Genomic DNA, 20,227 nt, shown 5'->3' with positions numbered 1-20,227 from the left:
TGATGAAAGGACATGTGACAAGTCATTCTGCTTGTTTTTCATGACTTTTGGTCTAATTTCTGAACAGAATGAATAAGTATAGAGGTTCACAAAATTCTGTACTATCATGTAAAAACAACTTATTTGAAGTATTCTAAACAAAAGAAACAAATTTTAGTTTAGGTTCCTCCTGGATCGGATGCAGGTTCAAGAGGGTTGAACATATTCTCATATTTCTCTAATCAGCTTAAGTACTGCATTTAAATCAAATCAGGAATGTGCAACAGGTAATGTTTGTGGTATTTATGGTAATAAGGGAAAAATTCTGAAGTGGTTGAATGCAAATTTTTTGCCTCTCTTTTGTCTCGATAGATTTTTAGATAATGTTGAAAATACTGGCTGGAGCATACACCATCATCCTGTTAGTGATCCCCCTGCACAGAAATGCCTTGAATGCTGCTTTCCCTTAACTATTTTAAAGACACCTGCACACTCACAATTAATAAGTCTGTTAAGGCATGCTTGGAAATATCCCACCTCCATTTGTATAGGTTACTATGTTCAAAATATTTCCGTGTTTAAAATAATTTAGCTGGGTTTACAACCATTTGAGGCTGGCAGCATAGAACCCTAGCTGCACGACAGACTGAGTTATTAAGTGTTTATAGAAATCTGATCAAATGGACCATCAGAAGCTGGGGGGATCAGAGGGAGAAGGCGGGGGGGGTGGAATATGTTCGAAACTCGCCCATAATGACAGCGTTCCTCGTCTTACAGCTGTGACATGAAGAGGGAGCTGTAGCTCTTCCGAGAGCGGCTCTGCCTCCAGCAGCGTATCCAGCCCGGCTCCTCTCTCCTCGCTCTCCTCCGCTCCCCTCGCTCCTTCACTCACTCACTTACTCTTCCTTTTTTTTCTCTCCCCCTCCCTGCTTCTTTTTTATCCCCGTGCCCCCTTGCCAGTTGATTTAAATGTATCTGTTCAAGTGGAGATAATCCATGCAAATCAGAGGCACTGGCTCCCAGTGCTTGATTCACAAAGAGAACTCAGCTTCAGGAGGTCACTCGTTCACAGCTGCTCCTCCCATTATATTTTCCCTTATTGCAGAACTGCTGCATGTATACAGTGACTGAAAGGACTCAATTTACTGCAACTGCTGCCGGGTTTTACTTACAACTTTCTTTAAAGGGAGACTTACCTTCTATCAGTCTTACTAAGGTAGGAAGTCTGATTCTTCTAGACATGTAATGCCTCCAGTGTTTGCTCATTATCAGATCCCACTATAATGATGCATATTGTTGTCAGAATTAGGTCCTAATAGAACTGTGCCAGGTGTCTGATGCTTTTGTTGTTTGTGTGTATAGGTGCAACTGTTTAAACAACTGTTTTACTGTTTATTGAGCCAGCTATGTATGTGTGTCCCCCCCCCTTATTTTGTGGGGGGGGCCGTTCTTTTCTTTTTTTATAATGGCAGGTAGGATCTTAGCACAGCAGCTTTCTCATATACAAATTTAATCTTCAGTCAAGTTTGTGTTTTCTTCTTAAAATGTTTTCTAATGTCTGTGTAAGTTAATGGAGAGCTCTGTACCCTGCAAAGGAAAACAGTATCAAGAGAGCTTTCTGGCCTGAAACCTTATTAAGGTGCTATCTTTGGAGCAGAGCAAACTGTTGAAAGCTTTTAAACAAAAATAAAAAGGTCACCTTTTACTTTGCAGTGTTGTAAACAAGGAAACTCCAGGCCTCACTGCAAATGGGCCTGTCATAAATTTAGACCACAAGATAAACATATAGTTAATAGAATTGCCAGCAGAAGTGGTGAAATGGAACCCTCACATTTCTCTGTTAATATCTGTTGCTTAGAAAGGTTGGACAGGTAGTGCTTGCTTTGTAAACAAAGTGCAACTCGGAAACAACTGTTTGGATATGATTCTTAGAAAAGTTCTTGAGAGAATTCAGGCACTACTTCATTAGTTACATTCTAACTTGGAGCATACATCACGTGAAATATTGTACTAATGCATCTGACAGCAGATACTGATTTTATGAAAGCAGACAGTAACTCTTGCATTTATTTATGTGTATTTCTTTTAATTAGTTGTCAGAATTTAGGCATGAAAATGATTAAAATAACTATAAAAACTTTGGATGTGTTAAATCGCAAGTAATGGATTTAAGAGCAATATAGTATAAAAAATTGTATGATTTTGACTTACTCTTGTTCCACAGTAAAGTTCTTGTTTGTTGTCTGGCATAGCTGGAGTTAAGAAATGACAGTTATTAGATTTGGAGCCACCCTGTTTTGGATAGAATTAGTATCTAACACACCCAGGTTAATCAAGTAAAAGTTATATGACCGTTAGACAGATTAAAATGAAATTTTAGTTGACCAGATAAGACAGAGACACATAGATATTCCCAAACATATACTTTTGAATTTCTTCAAGAACACTTGAGGCATATGTTTTCCAGTTTACCTTTCCGGATTAGGTATTTTTAGTTAGCAAGCTTCAGGAAAGAGTACTTGTTCACTATATCAAGTATTTCACTGCCTAAAATGTGCATATTTTCTCTTTGATGTACAGTCTGCTTTCTGAAAAAAATACATTCTGTTTTTGGAGTACAGTACGAACCTAGAAAGCCTTGTCATTGCTAGCATAAAGAAGACATCTACACAAGTATTACTGTGCAGAGGGCAATCCTTCTTTCTCCCGTATTTGTTAGGTTGCTGTACATAGAATTTAGCAGATAAATATCTTCTGCTTCGTGGCATTTTGGAGATCCTATTGGTATGCAGGTTACCCTGTGAGGATGGCAACTGAAAAAAGAAATATGTTTTATAGCAGTGTGTAATAAAAGCCCTTCACAATGATGTAAGTGGAGTCTGACCTTTCTTTCTTATCCTGTAATTAGAATTTTTATTAACTCTTTCAAGTGCAGAGTTTTTTGAGTAAATTAATGTTACTTGGGAGAACAAGAATGTATTTTTGATCTATGACTTTTAAAAGGAAAATTTTAGAATCCTTTTTAGACAGAAATAGAAGAAGAAATATATTCTTCCCAACAACTTGTTCCACACAAAGCAATTTTGATTTATAGAAAAGAGAGATTTGATACAAGCATCCTACCACCCCCTAGAAGGGAAAAGGGGGGGGGAGGCATTTCTGAAAAAGACTTCTTTCATTTTGTGAAAGAGGAGGAGAATGGATTTTAGAGAAGAGAGCTGAACTTAAGGAAAGACATTAAGGATCTTTTGTCTGACTGAATCTCTGGCCAGGATGAAGTTGGGAAGTAAAGGTGATCCCTGTGGAGTTTAGCAATATACAGAGATGAGATTAGATGACTCACCACTGGAGATATGAAAAAGGGAGAAAAAGGCCTTTCTGAGGAAGATTTTTTGTAAGTGGATTAAAATATTGTTGTAGCAGACAGTTATTTCCTGCCTCCTTTCCACCTTTTATCCAATGACCAATGTCTTACAGGGACAAAAGTGTTCTTTAGTGAGTCATCAGCAGCATTTCATACAGTTACTTCCAAATGATGTACTCAATTCTCCTTGTAGGTTCACCAGGTTTACCTGAAATAACTCAGTTTAATTCCTTGATACACTGAAATAAATGAGAAGAAATCAGGTGTTTACATTATTGAGGCCTCTGAATGTATTTTCAGTAAATTCTCAAAGGATTGAACCTTTGTGTTTCCGTTTCAGGCTACTTTATACTGTACCATTTTCTAAACAAGACTGTCAGTGTCCTTCTATGGCCAGTTCCTTTTTTCTATTGGTGTGATTTCTTCCTCTGCCTCTGCAAACTTGCCATTGCTATAGTAACTCAGTCAAACATCTCTTCAAGATAAGTTACCTGACACCCTGCTGTAGTGTGCCTTGCAGCAGAATCTATAGGATGCAGTAAAACTTGTAGCTGTATATAATGTGGGGCTCTTGCTCCCATCAGGCTCTTTGCTGGTGGCTTTACAGAAGACACTTAAAAAGACAAAGTATCATCTTAAAAAGATGCTATAGAGATAGTTACTAAGTTCCATCCAACACTTAAAGGCCTCAGTTGTTTTCAGCTCTGAGCAGGAACATTTGCTGAATTATACCTTAAAAATATTCTAGAGAAGGAAGAAAATTTGTGAATCCCCAAAAGTGATAGAACCTTTGAGGAAATGTACAGCTATAGGAAATCTTATTGTAAACAAAGTCCTTGATCAACAATTTGTCATTAGTATTTTCTGTAATTGAATAGCAAGAGTAAGTTCTCATCAAATTCCATATACAATTATATCATATTCTCCTTTTTTATTATTGCCTTGCACTGTAAAGTACATTATTAAAATGTAATGTTGCAGAGTACAGACCTTGCATTCCTTGTGCAGATAGAGTGCCTATACCTCTAGGGGTTAAAAACTGAATCAGATCCTTAACTTGCCTACTGACAGCCTTTGAAGTTGCTCCTTTATTTATTTATTTATTTATTTAGGTCTAAAGGTTTAGATTGACATCCTTTTATATGTTTGGAATTCTTCAGCAGATGTAAAACGCTTGGTAATGACTGAAATTAACCTGAGGCTTTATATACCCATCTTCCCCAGGAACTGCACTGAAGCTTTAGTAACAGTTGAGGGTTTTATGCAAACAGCTATTCTCATGAGAACATTTCATTTCTCTGTCCTTTACTGTCTTTATAATTTCTAGAGGTGTTTTAAGTCAAGTTGCACCCTTTTGCTTTCCTCTTTCCCCAATACAAGAAAATTTTCACAGATGAAATACACCAAAAGAGGGGCAGATAAAAAGAAAATAAGTGGAGTGGAAATGAATCTTTAAATGGCAAGTCTGTGAAACATTGAACATGGTTATCTGACGTTATGTCAGAGAGTGTTATCTGTTGAGGAGAAATGAGCAAGAACAGTCTGCACAGGAAAAGTAATTGTTGCTTTACTTGTGTCTGTTTATTTGGGATAGCTTGAACTGTCTCCCACTTTTGTATTTCTCTCAGTGTGAAAAGATTAACTATTAGAAATGCAGCCAGTAGGCATCCGACTCAAAAGCAATGCTCATTTGACCTTTGGACACAAAATATCTAATGCAAACAAAAATCTAAGCAACCGCAAACATCACTGAGTACAAGAAATATGCAGAATGTGGGTCAGGAGAAATCCAACACTTTCAGAAACAGAAACAAAAAAACCCTCCAAAATCACTTGGTTAACAATTATCAACATTTATTTGTTCATTCCACATCAGATGCTGAGGTTTTGTCCTGTGTACCTGAGGCAAAAGATCTGGGGCAAAATTCTGCATTAATTCTAACAGCTGCGACTGAAATGTTAGGGAGAGGGAAAAAGAGAGAAAGGAGGGTAAGAAATGCTTAACCAATGCATACATACTTCTCAAAGGTTATGTTTTATTAGAGACAAAGAGTATCTGGGAATTAAGATGTATTTCAAGTCTGTGTGAAGTTACCATTTATTTATTTAAAGGTTACATTTGCCATGTAAGGAAATTCATCCCTCTTACTGTTTTAATTTTTCCCCTCTGGTGGGAGGGAGGGTGTAACCTTAGGGGAACTGTTACGTGAAAATGCATGAATGTGAATGGGTAAAAATTAATCCCTCAGTAACTAGCCACTATTTCTTACTTCTCTTTCTACGAACTTCTGAAGGATGAAGGCAGAAGAGAAAAATTGCATGCCATGTGAAACAAAGGACTGAAAGTGGGATGCAGGTTCTATCTCTGGAGAAATAAAGCTGGTCACAACAGCCCACTGGAGCCAGGACTTCAGCATCTGACTTGCCCCTACAGAATAGTCTATGACTAGAAACTGCACTTTGAGGAAGAGGATTAAATACTTGTTAAAGTCAAGTAACAGCCCCCATGCAATTTCTGTTACCTAGCTGTGTTAGGTGATTTCATAGAACGGTAATAGTACAGTGCTAATTGACAACCTATAATTTAATAAAGGAAATAAATTCCAGAATTTGCTCCAGCAAACCTGGGGTATATAATTCCCATCGGCTTTACAACTGAGGCAAGAATGGTTTACTTGGAGGATATAGTGGAGGTATACTAAGTTTTTCTTACTAAAACTTCATTGTCCGCATTGGGTCCAAACTTAACCGCCATAGAAACTGCCATCTGAGTGAGCAGGCAGCTCAGAAGGGAGGATCCACAGGCACTCCATGTGTCAGTGACCTTGTTCCACATTTCCTGCAGGTCACAGAACTGCTCTGCACTAAACCTTTCCATAGTTTCAATAGCTTCTGCACTTCCTGACCAGTGAGTTATGTGTAACCTGGTGTTTCCTTTTTCAGGGGAGGGAGGGAAGGTCCTCAGAGAGATTCCTGAAAGTTAAAGAAGATAAATGTTGCGCTTGACAGAAAATTATGCAGGTGAGGCTTGATATCATTATTCTCTCAAAGTCCACTACCAGCCTCAAAAATAAGTCTATGAACAGCAAGATCAGAAGTGTTTCACAAATCTGTCATGTGGCTAGCTTTCCTGTGGAGCGGGCAGGACAGACAGACAGGCACAGAAGAATATTGAGGTAATACGATAGACAGCCAAGCGCATTATAAAAGGCTACTTAAAAATACGAGACATGGTTTATGGTCAGAACATTTGGTTTTAATTTATTTAGAAATTACATTAATAGATTGTGAAAAACTAAATACAGCATGGCATTCCTGGGGATCTTTCCCATCTTGTTTGGCACGTATCTTTTCTCTAACTTTCCAGTCTCTACCTCTGGCTTCCCTCTATCCCCCTGTCCTGGTTTTGGCAGGGATAGAGTTAATTTTCTTCCTAGTAGCTGGTATAGTGCTGTGTTTTGGATTTAGAATGAGAAAAATGTTAATAACACACTGATGTTTCTGTTGTTGCTAAGTAGTCAAGGACTTTTCAGCTTCTCATACTGGCCTGCCAATGAGACATCTGGGAGTGCACAAAATATTGGAGGGGACACAGTTAGGACAGCTGACCTCAACTGACTAAAGCGATATTCCATAACATACGGTGTCATGCTCAGCGTATGAAGCTGGGGAAGAAGAAAGAAGTGGGGATGTTTGGAGTTATGGAGTTTGTCTTCCCAAGTAACCATTCTGTTTGATGGAGCCCGGCTTTGCTGGAGATGGCTGAAAACCTGCCCGCCCATGGGAAGTGGTGAATGAATCCCTTGTTTTGCTTTGTTTGTGCAGGCAGCTTTTGCTTTACCTATTAAACTGTCTTTATCTTGGTCCATGAGTTCCCTCACTTTTACCCTTCCAGTTCTCTCCCCCATCCCACAAGGCGGGGAGTGAGCTAGTGGCTGTGTGGTGCTTAGTTGCTGGCTTGGGTTAAACTATGATACCCCCCCCCCCCCCCCCCCCAAAAAAAAATCCACAAAAAATGTAGCATAAAACCTGTTTAATTTCCTACAAAAGATTATACTAAGTTTGCTTTTAATGTAATGATGTTGGTGGCGGATGACAACATGTATTAGGTAGTGCAAACTGCTGATTATCTGTCAGGATAAATCTGTTTATTTCAGAAATAGCAGTCTGACAACCCCCTGTTGTTAATCATGAAAGTACATGCTAATGCCAGGTACTATTTGCTTGGAGTCTCTCAGAGGAATGCGTTTGTTAGATTTTTGCTTTGACAATCTTTACACTGAGATTTGCAAATTTTCTGTATTTTCTTTTTCAAATATATATATTTTCAGGAGAGAGGCTAAAGCAAAGCCACTGATCTACAACTTAGGTTCACAGCAATTCAGAGGAAAGAATGCTTGTGAAAAGAGACAGTGGATTATAGGATTACACAGTGGTTCAGACTGTGCCCATTGCAGGGTTCATCTTTAGTAATTTCAGTGCAGACCCATTAGTGATGATCAGAAAAAAGCAGAAGGAAAGTTAGGGCATTCTTTTTCCTCAGGAGTCACTCCTCTTATTTTTCTTTATTTTTCAGCATTTGCAGTAGTTCCTAATTATACTCTGAACTAAAAAGACCATCTCCAGATGATGCTCATACCATTCCTCTTTAATGGTATTTTGAGTGAAACATAAATGAAATACTGAGGTACAGTTTGGCAAATCTTGGGTGAAGAGGTATTTTATCTGACTTTATTGCATTTTGATCATTTCATGAATGCTTTAAAATGCTGAATAGCATAATAAAAATTGATATTTATATTGACATTTCAGGGTTCTAAATAGAAGCTGAGAAAATCTAAACAGACTTCAGTATCTCCGCAGCTGTTCCTCCAAACCCATCTCAGTTCTGGCTAATTCACTTTTTCTCCCCACATACCCTCAATTGGCCCTAATATAAACATCTCTCTCTAAAGCAATTTCTCCCTGGAAGATTATGCACATCTTCATCTTAATTCAGAATTTACATGTGTACTTTGCATATTTTTGCATCAGTATGTGTGTTTTAAATTAGATAAAGGTCACTGTCATTCATAATCAAGAAGAAGGTGTATAAAAGGTCAGGATTCAATAAAAAAAACTGATTAGATGTAGAGGTTTGTTCATATGATTCAGTATATCATTGGATAAGTGGAAATCATGAGTCAACAAATTAACCTTGGTATAATGGGTTACTTGCTTCATTAGGATCAGAAATGAGATTCACTTTTTTTTTTTCCCAATGTACTCCTTGTTTGTCTCTATAATAAGAAGAAATACTGAGGTGTTGATAGTAACACAACTGAGTATTTTTATAATTTAATTTGGCTTAAAATATAACACCAATGAAAATTCTTGTGTTGAAAAAGGAACTGAAGCACCAAATACATTTGCCATGAATATAAATATCAATGAAATTGAAATTATCCACTGTAAAAATAGGTAAGTTAATTTTAAATAATGGCTTGTATGTGTCACGTAGGCTTTAGAGGATATAAAAGACCCTGTGATGAGAAGAAGCATATAAAGGAACCTGCGATGAGTCAGGCTTTCAAGGTCTAGTGTCAGGAGGAGTTCCAGATGCAAGTGTGAGTGAGCTAAGAGCAAGGATAAACCTGCACAAACTTCCCACATGTTCTTGGGTAAACCACCTACATTGACTATGCCTCCACTTCCATCTGCAAAAAATGAAAAACAGAGTGTTTATATTGCAGGAATGTTTCTGTTTCTGCAGACATAGATTTACCAGGTGTGCTAAGGAGATTTTAGTATATCTGCCACTGCCCTGTTCAGTAACCCGTATTTCTGACCAGTTACTGCAGCCTGGCAGGGCTGTGGATCTCTGCACTTGAAAACACCTGAGGATTCTTCAGTAATATTCTTCAGGATAGATAAGAAATATCAGAAATGGAACGGGTCCATATTTACCAAATAATCTGTTTTAGGAAAGACAGCATTATTTATACAAAATTATAATAGCATATTCTCAACTTCAAACTCTCAAACAGAGTATTTTTTAGGTTTGGGTGTTGGTTTTGGGGTGGGCTTTTTTTGTTGGCTGGAAAGTCTTTCAACTATTTCAGCCTGTGCCATAGCAGGAAAGTCTGTAAGAAAAGCAACAATTAAAATAGTTCTACACGTCAATGTTTCAGACATTGTGTATTTCTTTAAGCTTTCTTCAGGTCTGTGTAGAATAAATATCAAGTTAATACTCATTCAGTTTTTTTCCCTATTCTGTACCTGTTGAATCCAAAGTATGAAAGAAACTTAAACATGCTTGTTACTACTATAAAATTACACCAAATGGTCTTCAGATAACACGTGGGTAATCTCTCTTCTGTAGAGATTTGGGGTTGCTCGCAATTAAAATTGCAACCATCACAACCAGCTGACCATTTTCTGATGTTCATACACCTCATTCTCATAAGATGTAATGGAAAGAAAATATACTGAACAATGGTAAACTTTCCTTCTTTATGATATTGTTTATATTTTATGCAGTTTTAGTACAGCAATAACATTAGCCCATTATTTCATTCCTTCAAGGTCAGTTGGGTATGGGCAGGACTTCCAGATTGGGCTTTAGGAAGTGAGACTGTAGTGTCTGTTCATGATCATTAAAAGGATCAAACAACTTGTAAAAATGGGGCTTAGATTAGTGTAATTCGCAGCTTCTACCTCTTCTCTGTTTCACAGCTTTATAGGCCCAAGTTGTCTGACTAGTGCTCTCCTTACTGAGTTACCTGTAGGCAAACTCCTGATGATGCTGGCCTTGGAAGAACCAAGTTAAAGAACCAGTATGGGAGTGCATGGAGGATGCACCTTCGTGAAGCTGCACATAAACCAGGAGTGTGCACTTGAACTCCTTATCCTCCCAAAGCACTGAGCTTTTGTCCACATCCAAAAATAGCCTTGTTCCTTCTGAATATCACTGAACTGGAGGACATGTTGCAGGAGTGCCCTGATGGGATTTGGCCAGTTGTGGGCATTCAGATCACAGGACCAAGTTAGAACTAGCACGAATTAAAATACCATGAAATATGCATGAAATGTATGACGAGTTTTCAGTGTTTGATGATTCACACTACAAACTGACTTCTATTGAGTGGCAGTACTTACTAAGTTAGACACATTCTAAGATGTATCTGTATAGAGAGTTGTCACGAGGCAGAATCCACCCTCATTTCAGTTTTACGGAATCATACTGTGTCCAGGTCGTCACTTCTTGGGTTTTGCTGCAGACGTAACATAAAAGCTCTTCCAGTCAGTTTTGTGAGGGCTTTCTCTGTAACATGGTAGGAGGTAACATGCAAGTGGATGAGAGGAGGAGCTTTTGTAAAATGGCCAGACTTCTTCAGAGTCCTCTCCCTGAAACAGCGTTGTATCAGCTGTTTTTGCAATTAGGCTGATCTGGTAGGAAGGGACTTTTTTTTTGTTCTTGTAGTATCTTGTACAAATCTTTGGACTATGATAGCGTCCAATAGTCCTGCCCACACCAACCTACTTTAGCTGTGTAGATCCTTCCAATCCCAAACATACTGTGATACTGTGATACTGTGATCATAGCGTAAGTGATTCATTTAGCCCATAGTGTCTGTGGTGGAATCTCTGCAAAGAAAAGGTGTTGGAAACCAAGAATCTCCTAGTTCTGACATTGGTTTGTAAGATACCTTTGGAAAAGTCACCTAGGTAAATTTTTCCATAGTTAAATTTGTGAATTTAAATTTCATGTTTAAGCATCTAAATTAGTGGTCTGATTTTAATGTGTGCTGACACTCACATTTTCAATCAACTTCAAAGGGACTTGGGAGTGCTCAGAAGTCTAAACCTATGAAAATCAAGCCAGTTAGACACTCAAACTTGAAAGGTTTCTCCCATACCATTATTGTTATTTGCATTACTTTAGTAGCTTGAAACCCCAGCTATAGGACTAAAGTGCTTGGCACTGTATTTTGCTCTTTCTCATTTCTTTATGTGTAAAACCTGGCACACAAGGATGTTGTGATGATTTTTTGGTTAATACTTGCATATAGCTTTGAAAAATAAATGCTATATAAACACAGAATTTAAGTATTCACTGTAGAAAATGGTATTCCTATTATTCATTCCTTTTTGAAACAAGTTCCTTGGATTTTGAACCTATCCTCAAGAACCTGAGCTGATGCTGCATGCAGAATACATACAATAAAATATGAGGTCTAAATTAATCATTTGCTTTTCAAATATATGCTATATCTGTAGTGGTTTGAACAGTAAACAGAAATTAAAGTCATCTACTGTGTTTAATTTGAACAGAAATCCACAACATTGAACAACTCTTACATAATCCTCAGAAAAAATTAAGTAGGATGATGAACCACAAAGCTTTCCTTAGAAAATTTTGTCTTATGCATACCTCTTTATTTTAGTTACGCTGATCTCTTACAAGCAAACAGTAGACTCTTTGTAACTGGAACCTACGTAAAGCTTGCTTTTTTCCCCCGTGGATTCAATAACTAAGCTGCTTGGAACAGCTTTGATGAAACCATCTTCTTTCATAGAATGCAGTTCCAGCAGTGCTGATAAATTCCACAAAATGGTGTCAATTTAACCAATGTTTCTTTTGGAAACAAAACCATGAGGGAAACCGGTAATGTATTGATGTTTTCAAAACAAACCTTTATATAGAAATCATTTTTGTTTACATATTTTTGATACCACAAGTTTATACAACGCAAAATTAAAACGAAACATTTTCATTCTGTCACAATGTTTTGCTTAAGAAAATGTTAATTAAAAAGATCATTTTTAGTTTAGAACTTTCAAAATGTTGAAGTGTTCTGTGAGTCAGAGTTTCCAACCTTTGAAAAGCTAATGAATTCCCATTGACTTCAGTAACACAGCACAATTACTACGTCTGAGGAAATGCAATCATGATTTCCTTGAGTTTTTGTATCCCTAAATTCAATATGTGTAATCCATCAGATCCCTAGTCTTAGATTAAAAAATACGTAGGTTTTTCTCAAGAAAAGGATGACTGTTTTTTTATTATCAGAGATTTTACTGTTTGTTGGTGGTATGGCCCATGGCTGTGACACCTTGACATAGGCACTTCCAGGTGCTATCCAATCAGGAAATCAGGAGTGCAATTTTAATACATGTAAAAGTGTAGCTTGTCTTGGGGTTTTGTTTTTTAGGGGGTTTTGTTTTGTTTTGGTGGGGTTTTTTGGTTTGGTTTTGGTGTTGTTTTTGTTTAATGAGACAGGTGGTTTAAAACCAGGCACTAACTGATTAATACATTTGTTCACGCAGACCTTCATTCAGGCATCAGGAATAAGTGCTCTGTCTGCTTGATAAATATCCAGGCTAAACACAAATGTTGTTATTTGTCAAATAGTAACTGTTTTAATGGGCAATTCTTCCTGATCTTTAACAGCTATAAATTGATCTTCAGATCTCAGATGTCACAGCAGAGTCCCAGTATTTCTAAGAATCCAACTTTAAGGAAACTACAGCATAAAAGAAAGAAATGCTTTAATTTACTCCAGGGACAGAGTATATTAAGCATAGTAATGAGAATTTTTGCAACAAGCAGCAAGTCAAGGATATTATTTTTCTACAAAGCAGATATAGTAATCAATCTAGACAGCCATTGTATATCTTCCAATACTTAGGATTTTAATAAAAGTAATCATCAGGAATTCTATTTATACTTTCAGACCTTTACATCTTGAACCATTAAAAATAATGATACATGATTTTAATCTGTTTGGTGTAAACTGATTGATTTCTTGCTTGTAAACTGCAGACTCTTCAGATAGATCAATTTTCACATTTACCATACCTAATTATTTTCTGTTTCCTTCTTGCTTTAAAAGGCATAGATCATTTGTGGCTCCCTTTTCTTAACTGACAGTTTCTTGACAGATAATACAAATAACAAAATACAGCCTGTAGAAAAAAATAAGTTGTATTTTATAAAAGGTTTAGCACAAGTGTTTATGTCCTCTGAGTACAAAGGGCTGTGCACATTTCCTTTATCTTGTAGTCTCAGCTGGTGGTGTTAACAAACCAACATTTTCTGCATTTCATACGTAATGTTCCATGTGATTACAAACCTGAGCTTGGATAGCTGAATGAAGTTTGCCCCAAAATGAAAAGACATATGCTCCTGAGAAAAAGGACCCAGACCCTTACCTTCTGTGAGATCTGGGAAATTCACTCTTTTGGAAAATGTATAGAGAGATCAAATGTGATAATAAAGGCTCACAATTCTAGCAAGTTTCCCTAGAATAGTACTTCAGAAATGTGAGGTGTGAAGGAAAGGCAATCTGTGCCAGATACTGATTAAATTTCAGTCATCTATCCAAAGCAGTCCCTAGTTGCTTGTAAAATGCTCCATGTAATTACAGTAACTACAGTTTTTAAAGCAATTTACACATTAGCCTTTACCTTGGGTCTCTCTTTGTGGGTGCATTTCTTCTTTGAAATCAATATCCTTAAAATACATGTTAATAAGCTATATGAATTTGTAGCCATATAGACTCTTTAAAAATTCCATCTCTAGTATTTTCCTCATGGATTCCTCCTGGCTTTTGGAAAAGCTTAACTGTAATCAAGTTTCACACTCTGGATGTTTAGCTAACATTGTTCAGTGGCCCCAATGGTAAGTCACAGCCATACTTAAAACTGCTAAGGAGTTAAGAGTTGATGCAAAACCAAACCAGGATATATTAAAATGCTGCCAGGATAAAATAATATTAAGGGCTAAACTTTGTCCTTTGCTAGTTACACAGGTGCAAATGTCAAACGTGGCAAATCCTTTCAAAACTTTGTGTGTCCTAATCTTTCAAATCTTCTTCTGGTCATTGGACATAGAAGATTTTGTTAATGCAGGAGCTACTTACATAGTTAGAGGATGAATACTGGCCAAATAAAAGGGGTCTGGCTCATTGCTGTGATATTCCAATTTTGAACTAATGTAAGTGTGAATTTTGGAAGGAAACTTAACTGTCTATTTGATTAAAGTTGTACTGGCTAAAACCCGAAGAAATACAAGGAATGGATCAAACTCCTCACAGTGAAACTGTTCCCACCAGAGCTGCACAGTGCGGCTGCAGGTAGCTTTAAACATTTTTTGTCATTGTTTTATTCTGTTTGTTCAAGTTGCCTTTTGTAACTGCCAAGCACAGTAAAGCTCTTTAGTTATTCTGCATCTCATTGTTACCAAGGCTATTATCCTAACTGGGGCTAATAATATGAAGCATGTTCATGTTTGTGTAGGAAAACTAGGGTCACTAGAGATAATCCAAAAAGTTGTTTCACAGGGGATTATCTAGGATGCTGTTTTCCAAAACTGTCACATATCAGAAAAAGGGCAAAGCACTTGTAACTCTTGTGATTGATCCTCTGTCAAGTCATGATTGCTGTCACCAGCAGGTTACATTCCTTCAACAAAGCAGTAGACACTGCTGCATTTTAAGCTAAGCCAGTTAGGCTTCCAGTGTCATATTCCTTTCCTTATCTCTTTCCATACTTCATTCTCTCACATTAAAAGAGAGAAATTTTCAACTGAAAAGATGACATGTGCAAGATCCTTGTGTAGCACATATAACTATACCTTAAAATTAGTGCCCTGTACATGCTGCCATTAGGTTTATTGTTTTTACCTGCTATGTCTGGCTAAGGACCTGGTTCCACACGTGCTAGCTACTACGTGGAGAAGCAGAACTATGTGTGAGACCAAATAGTGTATGTGGGCCTGAGGACTTTTCATAATTGGGCTTATAGGCTCTGAAATCCCAAGGCTAAAGCACTTAATTTACTCGAGCTGTGAGGGTATGGAATGATTCATCTGTTAAAGGTTAAATACAGGTTTTCGTGGGCTGTTGGACAAAACTGTGCATTTCAGATTCTCATGAAATAACACATGCTTTTCAATCTGATTTTGAAATTAAATGCTTGTAAATGGGTCCATCCAAAGACTGAATCCTCTCTGGTACTATTAAAGACCATTAGTTTGTTAGGCTGTGGTCAAGGATGTACAGGGCTCTCTGTCATCTATCTAGAGCACTCTGTGTTTTTCTTATTCCTCGTTGTCTTTCAGTCTTTGAAGGTGTTCAGTTGATAGACCCATAGTTCTCAGATATTTCTATGCATTTTTCTAAAGAAAGTCAGAGATTTTGTTGAGTTTTCCAGTGAATCCTGGCATTTGTATTTTATTTACATTATTTAATTTATTGTACTTAAGTGCCCAGTTTTTTCCAAAGCATTTACATCCAAAGATATCTGTCAGTAAATCTAGTACATTTCCTGCTTTTATATCCATATATTAAGGTAAAAGTAAGATTTGAATTAAACATTCACTTGTTGTTTTTAAATTAACAGTTTTTCCATTATTAACTCTTATTTAAAATGGTTGTCAGTTGACTGTTGATCTTTCAAACAACTCCCCATTGAGTGCCAGCCTTTACAAAATCACCTCAAGTAGCCTCATCGGGCTAGATTTTAGCTTGCTTTGCATAAAAGGTAAAGCAATGGAAAATGGCACTTCCCCCAGTGGTCTGTCACCTTCCTCTGCCAGAAGTTGCCATCCTCCCATCTCTGCTTGCCAAGGAGTTTGCGTACACATTCCTTTGCATTGCAGGCAAAACAAGCTGGGAAATCTTAATGGACTGTTGAAGGTGAGTATGAGCAAACACAGCTCGTTTTGTCTGAAATGGGTTGAAAAGCACTCGCCTGACCTCCTTCCTCTGTCAGAGCTCTGGGGTAGTAGCTTCCCGTGATGGAAAACAGCAACAACCAATTAATTGAGATCTTGAAGAAGACTTTTGTCTGTGTCCTGAGAAGCAGGTTCATAAGTCACATTACCTTTTCTCCAGCCTTTACAGAAAGACTTATATCAACTGTAAATGAGGAGCTGACTTTTAAGGGAAGCTAAGCAACCAGCAATGAATTACAAGCAGCCAACAACACTTTTTTTTCTAAGCTATGGCCATAGCCTCCATTGGTCATTTCAATTACTGAGTGTCCAGGGGCAAAATGTCCAGACCAAATTTAGCAAAGTCTGTAACAGCAGTAGTAAAATTCTGTCTCTGGTAAATTGTCTCTTCTCTAGACGGTGGTTCATTTTTAAAAATTACTGTCTAGGTGGTTGAGACTTCTATTTTCTTTAGTGAAGAGAATTCTGGAGGCGAAAGGCCCTTTCAAATAGTCATATTCTGACTCCCAGTTTTTGAACCATCTTTCTCCTTACAAATAACATGCAGAAAGCCAGAGAACCTAAAATGTCCACATAAATATTCCAAAATAATCTCAATTTCTCCATACCCATGAATGCAGTTGATGCCTCCATTATTTCATACATTAGTAAGGCAACTGATTCATCTCTGCTACTCTTTTGCCCTCTAATATAACGTTTGAATCAGGAATTGTTAAAGTTCTCATTAGGTTTGTTGTGGGGTTTCATAATGAATTCTTTTTTGCAAGCTGAAGAGTCTTTTGATTTTTGCATATTCATAGAATAACTATGTCATAAACAAAGTCTAAATCTGGTACTACTCTCTCGCTAAGCCATACTAAGACTGTGTTGTATCTTTCTACACTTTACCTCATAAAGAAAACAATGTCAACGTCAAGTATGGAAGGTGAAGAAGGTTGCTATTTAAAGAATCATTTTCTGGCACATGCAGCACTATTGGAGGCTCACCATAAACATAAAGAAGGTACATTGCTTTTCTTCCACGGTGCAAAATTCTGCCTTGGTCTATGCCAACAGAAAGGACAATGAGCTTCTCTGTGCAAGATTGTTCAGTACTATCCAGCTGCTCAGTCAGAAGGCATCTCTTCCTATATTTACATATACAGAGATAAGTAAAAAATACACATATTTTCAGAGTCCTTTTTTAACCCACACTCTCCCTCTAACACAAATGCCTATGTGAATCAATGAGATTTATCCTGCCAATGTGAAAAGCAAAGCACATATTGATAGATAATGTAGAGGAATACATTGGTCAAGCAACAGATTCCAGCTTAACTGATATGTTTCGTTCAGTGGCAAGTATATTTGCTTAGTGCAGCAAAAAAACCCTGTATCTCCTAATGATGTGGAACTGAATTCTTTATCTCCCCTGCTGCTAGCTTGCTTTTAAGGCAGAACTGCAGATATCTATCACAACTAAATAGGTATTTTGTAAATTGTACTTAACTTAGCTACCTTTAAGAAAAGTTCCAAACCACATATTGCATAACCATTGCCAGAGATTTTTATCCTGCTTGGCTGGAAAAACAACTTAATGCTACATTCTTCTTGCCAATCAGCACAACAGAATTTTGGGTTTTATCTGCTCTCAGCTAGCAAGCCAGCATTACAGGCAGAATTTTGACTTCCAGTTGCTGTTTTCTTTCATACTGTGGGCTTGTTTAAGGCACTCACAGAACTGTCAACAATAATACATAAAATCATTGTCATGTGAAATAACTGATTAGCTGATCAGTTTCCTATTCTATTTCTTTAATACATTTTTCCAAGAATAATGATTATATTTATAGAAATATAATAATTTTCCATGCTAAAGTAAAATGGTATTTGACATTAACAAAAGGTCAGGTGTCATACTGTAAACCACAATGAGTATTGCTTTTAAAGATTATTGAATTAAGAGGTACATATATTTGACAAAGTATAGAATTCAAATAACTGCCAGAGTAGCAGTGCCCTTTTACATGCAATGGATTTATTGACATTTGCTAACTGTAAAAATGCAAAACAGTTTGCACGTAATAGACACTATCAATTTAAAAAATAAAAATGTCTCACTGAAGAACATGTCTATTTTCAACAATTCCTTCTGATTTTGCATGCACACGTTTGGACACTCAAATATCTGTCTGTACATCTCACCGTGATTGTACTTCGCGGCGACAAATATACGTTCGCTTTTTGAAGGCACTTTTGCATTGTGCATCCTTATGCAATAACAAACCATATTTTTTTTTCCTTAAAAAAACACTGATACCGCCCTGTAAACCTGATCCAAGATGTTCCAGAGCAGCAATTTAAAAGGAGTGTGAGGGCAGCATCATAGCACCTCCATGGTATTTGCCCACACCACCGATCTGTCACGGTTCAGTGTGATTGACTGGCCCTAACCAAAGTCCCAGGCCTTTCAAGGGTCAGAATCATTGTTGGAATTACGCCAGAGCTTGTCGGAATAAAACACCAGTACTTCAAGAACTGCCAGTGTGTTTCAAGCTGTGAGGGCAGATTAGCTAAAAAGGAATTTTAGCATTGATAGGTTTGAATAATAATACTCTGCAAACGTAGCACCTTTTATGCGTGCTTGCAGTTAATAATAATAGAAAAGCTACAGAGAAGGAGGCTCCTTCTGTTCCACAAAGCTGTCTCACGCTACTATAAAACACTTACAAGGATAAACCATTTATTAACCAAATGAGTTAACTTTCATTTTAAAGGGATATACACATTCAGATACGTCTGTATTTTCAAACAGCTTTATCAGGTAATTTCAGATGAGTTTCTTATAAAAGAAGAGGTCTTGCAGTTTTTGCTGTTTGTTGGTTTTGTGGTGGTTTTGTTTGTTTGCTTGTTTGTTTTTTGTTTTGGTTTTGATTTGCAGGAGTTAGTGACACAGCCTATCAGAAAACTCTGGACTGGTCAGTTCCATGTTCAATGTTTAAGAGAGGTTTTCACCTAAAAATCTGCCTGTTAAATAGTTTGCTGTACGTAGAATGTGGATTCAAAGGAAGCTGGCTATCTAACAGCTTTTCATTAGTCATCATCCATTTGTCATCAGCAACGGTGTCATTCACGGTACCCTTAGCTGTTCCTTCCTTTGTTCATCCTTTCTGGACCTTTTAAGCTTCTGCTCTCACTACTCCTGCTAATGACAGGGCCGTTCTCTGGCCTTTTTCCTTCCAATGCACATCAGCTACCACACTGAAGAAATGTCTTAATGATAGAAGTCCTAATTATAGAAGAAGAGTTAAAATTGAAAACTCCGTGGTGCTTTCATGTAAAATGCATTTAAAAAAAAAATAATAAATACAAACCAAACACCAAACCTGCATGCAGTGTAGCACTTCATTTTCAAACATGGGTGCCTCAACAGTACCGCCAAATCTTGCATTCAGTCTATTAAATCAGCACTTAGGCAAATAAAATATCCATTTGTGTGACAATTTCAACATATTAATGAGATATTCAGATGTCAGTAATTGAAAAATACACAATGGCCTTTTGAATTTAAGCCAAGATTGGTTCTGGGATACATTAAGATGGTTTAAGGCTTTATAGAAGGATCAAAATAATTTCTGAATTTATCTTAATCTTTCCGGTAGAGACGGAGATGGGATCAGATTTCTTTGTGAAGTCTTTTTTGTTTTCCCACCATTTTCCTACCTTCCACTGTGGGTTTTTTTGATGTAAAACTTTCCTTTGTCATTATTCATTTATTGTATTTTGGTTCATAAGCAGGTCAAATAGCATCCTTATGCAGATTTCCTCACTTCATTCACTACAGTTCTCAGCACGACACAATCAGTTCTTGTACAAGTGCCTTGCACATCACTTCTGCTGCCACAAAACTGTATTACCATGGCTGTATTCCTTCCTTTTCTGCCCTGTCTCTCTCTTCAAGTTTAACTGAGCCTAAAGGGATCCGTGTGGGATGTAAGTTCTGGCAAACACTCAGACTGGTTTTTGTTTCATCTAAATTATTTTGTCCATATAGATATCAGCTCTTTCATTTTCATTGTTGTTCTTTCTTCTTCATGTATTCATCCATTTTCTAAAAAAAATTAAGGCAAGGGAAAAATATTACTCATCACATTTATCTTAGAGATGAAAAGTCTATCTTATGCTCT

The 20,227-nt window shown here is 37.2% G+C and overlaps 1 protein-coding gene across 15 annotated transcripts in view; it reads left to right on the top strand.

Annotated features, from left to right (window-relative positions):
* Window positions 1-737: 737 nt before the first annotated feature.
* Window positions 738-20,227, top strand: part of ADGRL2 (adhesion G protein-coupled receptor L2) — a 387,834-nt gene continuing 368,344 nt past the window's right edge. For 7 of the 15 annotated variants that reach the window (XM_065072733.1, XM_065072716.1, XM_065072711.1 and 4 more), the window contains exon 1: window positions 785-1,195. The gene's annotated coding sequence lies outside the window, so the exon portion shown is untranslated. Of the gene's footprint in view, window positions 1,196-6,286; window positions 6,365-20,227 lie in introns of all 15 variants that reach the window. The other 8 variants (XM_065072734.1, XM_065072728.1, XM_065072695.1 and 5 more) reach the window with 4 other exon arrangements.

This window comes from Columba livia, chromosome 8, assembly GCF_036013475.1.
Source record: "Columba livia isolate bColLiv1 breed racing homer chromosome 8, bColLiv1.pat.W.v2, whole genome shotgun sequence".
NCBI lineage: Eukaryota > Metazoa > Chordata > Aves > Columbiformes > Columbidae > Columba > Columba livia.
The sequence above is the reverse complement of the archived record's forward strand: the minus strand, read 5'-3'. Positions and strand labels throughout refer to the sequence as shown.